The sequence below is a fragment of the Trichosurus vulpecula genome, chromosome 4, assembly GCF_011100635.1.
Source record: "Trichosurus vulpecula isolate mTriVul1 chromosome 4, mTriVul1.pri, whole genome shotgun sequence".
NCBI classification, from domain to species: domain Eukaryota; kingdom Metazoa; phylum Chordata; class Mammalia; order Diprotodontia; family Phalangeridae; genus Trichosurus; species Trichosurus vulpecula.
Genome location: NC_050576.1, coordinates 413,694,494 through 413,706,531, shown reverse-complemented (window position 1 = coordinate 413,706,531; position 12,038 = coordinate 413,694,494). Strand labels below are relative to the sequence as shown.

General features: G+C 35.6%; 1 pseudogene; it reads right to left on the bottom strand.

Moving 5' to 3' along the window:
- Positions 1 to 878: 878 nt before the first annotated feature.
- On the bottom strand, positions 879 to 10,762 carry LOC118847346 (annotated as a pseudogene).
- Between the last annotated feature and the right edge of the window lie 1,276 nt (positions 10,763 to 12,038).

Below are 12,038 nucleotides of genomic sequence, written 5' to 3'. Positions count from 1 at the left end.
TTTGTTTGGTAGAATAAACCCAACAAGGTATCTATTACATGTGTTTTCTTTCTTGTTGGGGCAGGGTATCATTTTTAAAGCTTTAATTTATTATTTTATTTTTTTCCCAGTTGCGTCTAAAAACAATTTTAACATACTTTCTGTTTTAAAATTTTGACTTCCAAATTCTATCCCTCCCTCTCCACACACTCCACCCCCCTTGAGAGTTAAGCAATTTGATATAGGTTATACATGTGTAGTCATGCAAACATATTCTTGATATTCATGTGAAAGAAAAAAATAGACAAGAAAAAATTTTGAGAAAAATAAAATAAATAAAAAGTATGCTTTTATTTGTATTCAGACACAATCAGTTCTTTGTCTTAGGTTGGATAGCATTTTTCATCATAAGTCCGACAGAGTGGTCTTGGACCATTATATTACTGGGTATAGCTTAGTCATTCATGGCTGATCAATGTTGCATTATTGTTGTTACTTTGTATGCAGTGTATTTCAATTTGAACCAACCTATGCAAGTTTCTCCAGATGTTTTTGAGAGCATCCTACTCATCAATTCTTATAGAACAATAGCATTCAATCATAATCATATACTACAACTTTTTGAGCCATCTTAAACTTGATGGGCATCCCCTCAAATTCTAATTCTTTACCCCCAGAAAAAAATGCTATAATTATTTTCGTACATATAAGTACTTTTCCTCATTTTGCTTGTTCATATTTGTATCTGTAGGCACTTAGCACAAAGCCTGAAACATACCTCTGGAGCAGCTCCTGCCACTGCCACTGCTGTTACTGACTCAGTCACTCCCAAAGCCTGCTCCTGGTTTGCTGTGGCTGGGCCTGTGCTGGCGTAACCTGAGCTGGATTGCTCTCCACTCTCACCCAGGTGCATCCAACCCTTCCTGCTGACATTCTAAGTTGTCTTTGGCATTGGGGGGCTGGGAGGTCTGTAGACTACCACTGCTGCCAGTGATTTCATCATCCTGAGACCCGTTCCAAGTTTTCTGGGGCCAGATCTGTTCTGTCATGGCCTGAGCTGGGCTGCATGCCTCTCTCATCCCAGGGCAAAAGACATTTCCTGCCAATCTTTCAAGTTTCCTTGGGCTGGAAATTTGTTGTACTAAATCTTTTTTGTGAGTTCTACTGCTCTAGAGTTTATTTAGAGTCATTTTTAAAGTAACTTGGAAGAATTTAGGGGAAAGCTCAGGTGACTCCATGTCTTTATTTCACCATCTTGTCTCTGCTTTCCCCTGCTTCCCCCATATGTGTTTTCTTAAAAGGACATTGCAATAGTGTTAACTAAATGAGGCAACTGGGCGGAAGAGTTGATATAGGCAAAGAGACAACAGTGAGAGTGTAAGATCTTTCACTAAGTACTTGGTATGTGTCAGACTTTGTGCTAAGCCCCAAAGATACAAATACAAACAAGCAAAATAATCACTGATCTTAAGGAACTTACATTGTAGTTGGGCAGAACTAAAGAAAAAAGTGAAAGAAATAATGAGACGGTATCTACATAGATACCTGACAAAGAGACTACCTTAAAATGGCATGGAGCCTGAAAACCTGTGAGGCAAGACAAAAAAAAAAAAAAACTCAGCTGTCAGAGCAGGAAACCCAAGGGTGGAGTCTAAGGTTTTGTTTTCTTTTCTATTGTTTGTGAGGGGAGGGGAGTGTGAAGAATGAATGTCAGAAATCAAAGAATATGATAAGAATGTGGACTAGCTGATTTACAGTATCATAGATTTGCAGTATTAAATGACAATAGAGGGGATCAAGTACCAAACCATATTTTAAGAGATGATCATATTGTTGCCCAGAGAGGAGACTTGTCTAGGAATTCAGTCAGTAAGAGTTTTTCTAAAGATTGAAACTTGGATGTTCACACCTACAATGACAATGCTTTAACTAATATGCATCTGTCCAAGACAATAGTTTAGCACTAAAGTAATTGTGTTTGTATGAGGCACACATTGCCCATCATATTGTGCTAGATGATAAGGTTTAGGGTAAGGGATCTTTTAGAAATGTTTCTAATCATAATTTTGGGGTTTTAACTAACTTGTATTTGGGGCCAGGTGAAGAAGTTAATATTTTTTCTTAAAAACACTTACACTGAAGAATTTTTCTTTTCATTACCTTATTCATTTTTTAAGCATGGACACTGGAAGCAATCTTAATGCATTTTCCCAGATGGCTTCATAAGTTTTTGTGGATTTGCTGGGAATCTCTACTCAAAGAATAAGAACATACTAGTTTGAAATAAGCATTTTGATGAACTGTTTTATTGGTAGCATGTGACCCATTCATTAATTAACTAGTACACACAGTCATAAGCACTCATATATTTTTCCTCAAATATTTGTTTTTCATGATATTAACACTGGTTAAACTGAGAGATTCATATTATAATCTCTTTAACACTGAAAGAAACAGTAAGATATCAAAATATGCACTAACCACATGAAAAAAGAAGATATATCTGTTGAATACTTCTGTTGGATTTTTAAGCAAATTAAATTTTGCCTTAAATATCTCTTTTGCCTTTCTATGTAATTCCAATTGCCCACATACTATGTCTCTTAATTTATTTTAGCATAGGATCCAGATGTTTCTGGCACATCTGGTTTAATATTTTTAATAAAAAATTGAGCTTCCAAGTTATACTTATGAAATCTGTATCTGTCTGATGAGAAAAAGGTATATATTTTCATCTTGTTTACACAGAATTCATCTATGTGTGAATCAAGAAGACAATGAGATAGTCACTTTTCATGTGTCATCTCGACTTTTACATGTGTTTATAATGTTGCTTTTTAGTGAGAAAAAAATCACATGTTGGATATGAATATAAATTTTTTTTAATAATTCCAAATAGCATTATTTCTTGCTAAACTACCAGAGCAGTCTAATTTGTGAAAATTCATCTTTCATATGTATTTCAGTTGGTGAAAGTACTAGAACATGAAACACATATTTGTGCATGTAGAAATCAGTAAATTGTAACTGTTTGAAAAGGAGTACCAATTAAAGAAAGGATTCTTCATTGTTTATTGTCATTGAATCCTTTCGTAGTCTTTTGAAGCCTAAGGAACTTTAAAAAACATTTTAACTTTATGAAATATATATTATACAGTATTAAATTACATTTAGAAACAGTTATCAAAGTGTATTTTTAAGAAGTTCAACATCGTATCTTTTTTATCACTTTTATCTAAGTTATCCCATATGGGCAGAATGACTAAGAGCAGACAGACAGACAGACAGATAGATTTTTTGAAAATCCTACCAGGCACTCATATTTCTCATGGCTTCTGTTTACTTAGTAAAGGATGTGTAAAAGACAGGCCATTTTCATTAGTTCCTAGGACTGCAAATACTTTGCCTGCTTATTGAATAACTAAGTCTACTACTGGCAGCCTGTAGCTGAGTTCTTGGCTAGGCCTCAATTTATTTGGCTCAGTCTCCCAAGGTGCCTAGATTGCCTAGTGGCTGCTGATGAGAATTGGGATTGGGAATAAAAGTGGGTGGGCCTGTTTTCCAGCATCTGAAGTTGATAGTTTCTATCTTGATTGACAAACTTTTCCTTCTCATCTCAATTCCTAATAATAAACTCTTCCAAAACTTTATCTATTTATTCTTGCTGTTACTGTTGCTACTTTTTCAAGTATATCCTTTTCATTTTGACAGTGTGTCTATTCTTTCTCTGTTCCACCCTGCCCCCATAACTAGAGCAGGTTTAAAGATATATGTTTGAATCACACAAGTATTTAGTAAGAACAGTATATAATTAGCTTGTTCTTAAGCCTCATAAACCTAGCAATTTCTCTCTCAGCTAGCTGAAATCCAGCCTAGCTGAGTTCTATCTTAGAGGACAATTTTCTGCCTGAAGATTCTGGCAGTGATTATAAATTTGCAATCCTAATGATTAGGAAGAAATCCATAGCTAGAAAGCCAAAGATGAGGAGCTTTCAGTGTCTTGGAGTCTGTTCCAAGAATCTCTTATAAGGTATGAGGTAGAATATGAATCTTGGCTCATCATTAAAAAGGGGATAAAAGATGTGAATTTTGGCTCAAGGCCTTAAAGATAAATATGGATTTTTGAACTCTTTTATTATTTCACTAAGTAATAGCACCCAAAGATCAATACCACCCCATTGGCTGGATACATTTATCTATCCAGTTTTTGCTTTGTGTTTACCTAGTAAATTACCCTGAAATATTCATATCTGCTTATATTTGTATTTGGTAATAAAATTAATAGTATGGTGCAAGCTTTAGCACACTATTACAAAATAGGAAAACCTTTATTTTAGAATAAAATATATATGTATGTATTTATATAAAGTCCACTTCAATTCTATTCTTCTGCCAGCTTTCTTATACTCTGCCTTTTATCTAAATGATTGAAACATACTCTTCCAATGATTAAATTTAACTCACATTTTAAGAAATTTCTCAAAGGGTTATTTTAAGGATCAAGTGAAATAGCATATATGCAAAACTCAAAGCTCCATGAAATTGCTAGTTGTTATTATTAATTATTATTATATTTAAAAATCCTCATCATAGACCTTTGAAATTGGGGCAAATCTAATTACATTCATGTAGATACTTAATAAAATAACATGTGCCCTACCATTTTCCAATTTTCCCAACAGTTTTTGTGAAATAGTGAATTATTAGCCCAGAAACTGGCCTCTTTGGGTTTATCAAAGAGTAGATTGCTAAACTTGTTGATTTCACCTATTTGTGTACCTATCCTATTCCACTGATCCACACCCCTGTTTCTTAACCAGTACCAGGCAGTTTTGATGACTGCTGCTGTGTAGTACAGTTTAATATCTGGTGTGGCTAAGCCACCATCTCTAGCATGTCTTTTCATTGATATCCTAGATACTCTAGACCTCTTGTTTTTCCAAATGAATTTTGTTATTATTTTGTCCAGCTCAGTAAAAAAAAATTTTGGTAGTTCGATTGGTATGGCACTGAATAGATAGATTAATTTAGGTAGAATTGTCATTTTTATTATATTAGCTCGGCCTAACCATGAGCAACTGATATTTCTCCATTTATTTAGATCTGATTTTATTCGCGTGAAAAGTGTTTCATAGTTATGTTCATATAGGCCCTGGGTTTGTCTTGGCAAATAGACTCCCAGATATTTTATAGTGCCTTCAGTAACTTTGAATGGAATTTCTCTTTCTATCTCTTGCTGTTGGGCTTTGTCAGTAATGTATAGGAATGCTGAGGATTTATGTGGGTTTATTTTATATCCTGCAACTTTGCTAAAGTTGTTTATTATTTCAAGTAGTTTTTTACTTGATTTTCTAGGATTCTCTAGATAAATCATCATATCATCTGCAAAAAGTGATAATTTAGTTTCTTCTTTTCCTCTTCTAATTCCTTCAATTTCTTTTTCTTCTCTTATTGCTACAGCTAATGCTTCCAGTACCAAATTGAATAATAGGGGTGATAATGGACATCCTTGTTTCACCCCTGATCTTATTGGGAATGCATCTAGTTTATCCCCATTACAAATAAGAAAATTGGAAAATGGTAGGGCAAAAACTGGGCATAGACCAATATCTTACACTATATACCAAAATGAAGTCAAAATGGGTTCATGATTTAGGAGTAAAAATTGATACTCTAAGTAATTTGGGAAAGCAAGGAATAGTTTACTTATCAGATTTGTGGAGAAGTAAAGAATTCATGACCCAGCAAGAGATAGAGAGCATTACAAAATGCAAAATGGATAATTTTGATTATGTCAAATTGAAATGTTTTTGTACCAAAAAAGCCAATGCAAAAGAATTAGGAGGGAAGCAGAAAATTGGGAGAAAATCTTTGCAACTAGTATCTCTGATAAAGGCCTCATCTCTAAAATATACAGGGAGCTGAGCCAAATATATAGGAATACAAGCCATTCCCCAATTGAGAAATGGTCAAAGGATATGAACAGGCAGTTTTCAGAGGAAGAAATTAAAGCTATCTACAGGGCATATGGAAAAATGCTCTGGATCGCTGCTGATTAGAGAAATGCAAATCAAAACAACTCTTAGATACCACATCTCTCCTGTCAGATTGGCTAAAATAACAAATCAGGAGAATGATAAATGCTGGAAAGGATGTGGGGAAATTGGAACATTGTTGCATTGCTGGTGGAGTTGTGAGCTGATCCAGCCATTTTGGAGGGCGGTTTGGAACTACGCCCAAAGGGCTATAGAAATGTTCATACCCTTTGACCCAGCAATTCCACTTCTAGGCTTGTATCCCAAAGAAGTCACACAAGCGGGAAAAGGACCCATATGTACAAGAATATTTATAGCGGCTCTCTTTGTGGTAGCCAAGAATTGGAAATCAAAGGGATGCCCATCAATTGGGGAATGGCTGAACAAACTGTGGTACATGAAGGTAATGGAATACTATTGTGCCATAAGAAATGGGGATGCTGCAGACTTCATAACAACCTGGAAAAACCTACACGACATAATGCTGAGTGAGCGGAGCAGAGCCAGGAGAACGTTGTGCACAGCCACAGATATATGGATTCTGTGAGGACCAACCCTGACAAACTGCGCTTTTCTCAGCAACCTAAGGGGCAAGGACAATTCCAGGGGACTCACGATGGAGAATGGTATCTTCATCGAGACAAAGAACTGCGAAGTTTGAATACAGACTGAGGCACACTACATGCTCGCCTTTTCTGCTTCTCTTTTGTTTTTGTTTTTGGGGTTTTTTTTTTTTTTGGTTCTGTTTCTTCTTTCTCATGATTCATTCCATTGGTCAAAATTCTTCTCCACGACTTGACTAGTGCATAAATTAATTCAATGCGAAGTTATACATGACAGTTATATGAGACTTCATGCCGTCTTGGGGAGGGAGGGGTGAGGGAGGGGAGAAAAACTGGAACTCAAAACTATGTAGAACCGTGCGTGGTAAACTAAAAATAAATAAAGAAATTTATAAAAAAAATAAATAACATGTGTTTTTACTAGGTTAATATAGGAAGAAAAAGCAGCCAGATACATAGTTGATAGATTTCAGAGCTTAGAGTAAGAAAAATCTAGATTCAGGATCTAATTCTGTCACTTAGTAGCTATGTGACCTTAGAACAGTAATTGAATATTGCTATGCCCCAAGTAGCTGCCAGGACTGAACAGGTTAAATCATAGACATGTTATGAGCCACCACAGTAGAGGTAATTATGGTACCAGAGTTTCATGTATTGACAAAGTCACAGAAGCAATTTATAATCTTATTATTTGATCCATACTCTCCTCTTAATGCACCTTTACCCCACCTATTCAATCGTTTGCCAAATCTTACAATTTCTACCTCTATAAGATCTCTATTAGGTGACATTTTCTATCACCTTAGGTCAGGGCCTTAACACTTCTCATTTAAATGATTGCTACGGCTTCGTAAATGGTGTCCCTGTATCAAGCCTATCACTACTTATTATCAAAATGCAGCATATATCTTATCATAAGATTCTCCTACTCAATCAATTCCTGTGGTTTGCATCTAGGAAATAAATATAATCTTTTATGATTGGCTTTTAAAGCTCAAACTTGGTTCCAAACCATCTTTCTAGGCTCATTAGATATTTTCCCCTTTTGCAATATATGCAATTTAAGCTGGTCTTCTTTCTCTTTCTTTCACATGACATTCTATCATTTTTCTTTGAGCTTTTGCACTAGCTTCCACTATACCTGGAATTAACAACTTATTACCTGTGTCTTAGACAATTTTCCTCTCCTTTAAGAAAGAATTCAAGTACCATGTTCTGGATGAAGCTTCTTCTGAACCCACAAATGCTAGTTCTCTCATTCCCAAAGTACCTTATATTTAACAAATTCCTATACATTTTCATTTATTCACATTATATTTTTATATTGTTTATGCATTTTTATACATACCTGTTGTCTCTCCCATCAGAATATAAGCCCCTGGCAAGTAAGCATTACTTCTTTTTCTGTAATTGTATCCCTTGCTCCTACCACAGTGTATGGCATATAATAAATGATTATTGACGGACAGAGACCATATATTATATCTTGTATTTCTTAAAGAAAATATCTAGCACAAAGAAATGCATATTTTTGGATACTAGTAAAGAAATGATTATTTTAATGCCTTGCCCTCAAGATATAAATAATGGAGAGACTCTTACGACCTTAACCAGGAACTTTGGAACTCTGGAACTGAAATTGTGTTGTGTAACTCAGATATCAGAAAGGAAGACATACTAATTTAAAAGTAGTTGAATGGGTATCACTGGTGATGTATTCTATTTTTATGGGAAGGATGGAAGGAAGAAAGCAAGGAATCAAGGAAGAAAAAAAAGAAAGCATACCCTTCAATGTGCTATAGTTTTCACACCAGGGTATATTTGCTGCAGGGAGAGCTATAGCTTAATTTACGTGGACCCAGTACATTCTTCTCTATGATGGAGGAAGGAGAGGTGTCAGTTGTGGAAAATAAAACTGCCTGCTGAGCCATCAATTAATAAGCTTTAAAAGGAATGAATACATCCTTTTAAGATTTTTTGATCATTTCTTTGGATTATGCCAACTGGGACTTAGGCAGTTTATTCCTATGATTTTTATTAAAGGAGTAGAAGTCCTGTGTCCTCTCGGTTTCTCTTCTGACTAAACTATTTTAGATTTTCCTTTGTCTGAGATTATGATTACTACCCCTGCATTTTTTCCTTAATAAATTCTATCCCTATCTTTATTTTATATTTGTGTGTATCTCTTATTTCCCATTCCTGCTGACTCCTTGTATCAGCAATCGAAGTGGGACTTTCTTTCACTGTTTTCTTTTTAGCACTTATTTAATCAAGTGCCCTTGAAGAGTCTGGCCTTTGTTTCTTTAATTGAATCAGGAGTCTTTGATTATCTCCTTGCCTCAAGGGAAAGCCTGGTTTGCATGGGTTTGAGTCACTTGTCAGTAACACCAGAGGCTTTTAGACCATATGGATTTGAGTTGCATGTTTGCCCAGAGTCACATGCCATTCTTCCAGTGAGTGAGAGCCCCAGACATAATGTCAGCCTCTGAGTTTATATATCCTGTTCATGGTCAAGGGGCATCCCATTCATCTAGATACCCTTCTATACCCTCTCTTATCCTATTCCCTCACCCTTTTATTTCTTTATATAATAAGAAGACTTATTCCCTTCTAAATGTATATATTGTTTTCTCTTGAACTTAGATGTCATGTGAGTAGGGTTAATTTTAAAATCTCTCCCTTATCCTCTCCACTCTCCTTATCCCCTTAGCCTTTTATTTCTTTCTGAATTTAGAAAACTTTTATACACTTTTAGATATATACATGTATTGTTCTCTCTTTAACCCGTTAACAATGAGAATAGGACTCCAGAACTACCAGCCCTCCTCCTCCATCTAATTCCTCCATGTCAATTCTTCTTCTCACAACTCATTTCTATAAGATAATTACTCTTTTAACTGTTCCTAAACAGTTTTACTTTTAAAAATCATATCATACTCAGATCCAATTTTTCTTTTTAACTACCCAATTACTAATAACAATATTAGAAATACATTTTACATTTCCTCATATAAAAATTACATAGTCTGTCATTATGAAATACCTTGTAATTAGTCTTTTATATGCACCTTATATTTCTCTTTGCTCCCATGTGTCAAATTTTCTATTATGTTCAGGATTTTTTTGTAACAAAATTCTGAATGTTTGGCAATTCATTTAATGTCCATTTTTTTTACAGCAAGAAGTCTCTTAGTGAAGTTTGTTTTTAACCAATTTCAATACTTCATAATAAATATGTTCTTAGCTATCAAAGTAATTTCATTTTCTTCCTGCATTTATAAAATGTGAGTAGAATGCACACTTTGCTATTAAAATTCCAACCTAGATATATGTATATAAATATGTGTGTGTGTGTGTGTGTGTGTGTGTGTATACAAATGGAAGGTGAAATTTCACCACCTTCATGACAGTCATCAAATGCAATAGGACAGAATCCACAAGGTGCTCAGACTAAGGCAATAAGCTGTCTGATTGGACTAACAGCCCCATACAGTTTCACATGTCCATGAACACTGCCAGCTGTACCATCTTTGGCAGCAATGATAGTCATTTCAACTTTGCCATCATAAATAAGTGTGTTCAAAATGTTTTCAATATTTTCCATGGACAACTGTACCTTACTAATGCCTAGTTCACAAATATATTTCCATACTTCATGAAATGAAGCAAATGAACTGTTTCTTTGTATCACTGTTTGCTTTCTCTAGCCACTTCTTCTTTGCTTTGTAAGAATTAAAAAGAAAACTGTTGGCTTAGCACTTCTACAAATTCAGATTCAAAATTTTAGTCACTATACCAGGCTCCACCAGCTACTGATCTATCAGGCTGTAAATTGTACAGCATTTAAACTTCCTTCTTTAAGGCTGCAACAGATTTAACAGCTTTGATAAACTTTTTACTCTCCAAATTATTTAGTATTTTGTTGATTTCTGTTAATGGCAAGTTACTTTTATAGTGAATATCTCTGCTCCAGACACCTTTGTTTCCAGCATCTTCTATGATTTGGTACACTAGATTCTCTTGGTTATCTGATAGCTTCATTTTACCAATATTCTGAGATTCTTTTATTCTATACAGAAGGCCTGTACTACTCTTTAAGAGATCCAACTGGCCCATATATGAGAGTCTGTTGATGGCCATTGCCCTCTGTGGAGCTTCTACATGAGGCATCTAATTCTGAATAACTTGGTCTGTGATTCCATGAGGGAATTAATCACATAATTCTGTAATCCTGTTTTCTATTTTGACCGGGTCTGCATCTGTGGTTGTGCCTTCACTTTTGCCTGAATCACCGGATGTGGACCCGGTCAAAATAAAAAAAAAAACAGGATGAGGAGGCCGTGCTCAGTTCAGCCATGGCTGAAAAACCAGGAGCTAGCTCAAACCTTCAGAAATCACTAATGTACATTTTTCCATTTAGGATTATGCTTAACTTTACCAGGTACGGTATTTTCAGCTGCAAGGCCTATTCTTTCGCTCTTCAATACATAGTGTTCCAAGACCTAGGGTCTTTTCCTGTTGCCACTTCTTTCACAGATAACACACAAGAGGCACTGGAGTTTCTGGACCACAACTTCTAACAGGATGATTTCTGATCTGGTCAGACAGAAGGACAAGAAGACAGTTTTGGAGGCATTAATCTAACATTATTCTAGTCTAGTCTTTGCAAAGGGTTGCTGATAATGAGAGCACCAGCTCCTACTGCATTCCCTAATCACCCTTCTCAAAGAGGTGGGTGATAATGGTGGAGGGCAACTCCCCTGTGTCTCAATGGGACCAGACAAGATAAGCACAGCTCATGCACTCCCTTAAATTACCTCACACTTTGATGGGGGCTGGTCAAGGCACACACAGATTCCCAATGTTTTCCCCATGGCTTCTCAACTGACTGACCAGTGCCCAGTTACTTTATAGGGCAACAGACAAAAAAGGCATCTTGCAAACATTAATCTCACACATAACTTTAGCAATATCGTCATTCTTTGCAAGCAAGATAAATATCACATTACGTCACCCTTTATCTCACAGTGCAGCCTCAGTAGGACTATCACTATGATTCTAGGAATTACTATTAAGGATCCTTGGGGCTATTCCAGCAGTTATTATCTAACACCTGGAAACTAGATGTTGCCATGGCCATGAATCCCGAGAAACTGAATTCTAAAAAGGATAACAAAATCCTCCTTACATACACCACTACTAGGTCTTGTGTGATTCTAATTGTGGCTCTGCTATATGTGATTTGGTTTTGTTTATTTTGTTATTCTTATTGCTTGTAATATTTTCTCCTTGAGATGGAGGTTTCAGAATTTGACTGTGATATTCCTGAAGTTTCTCCTCATATGATGTCTCTCAGGTGGTAAATGGTGAATTTTATCTATTTCTATTTCCCCCACTTGGTGTAACACATCTGGACAATTTCTTCAATTATTTTTTGTATTTTTGAATCAAGATTATTTTG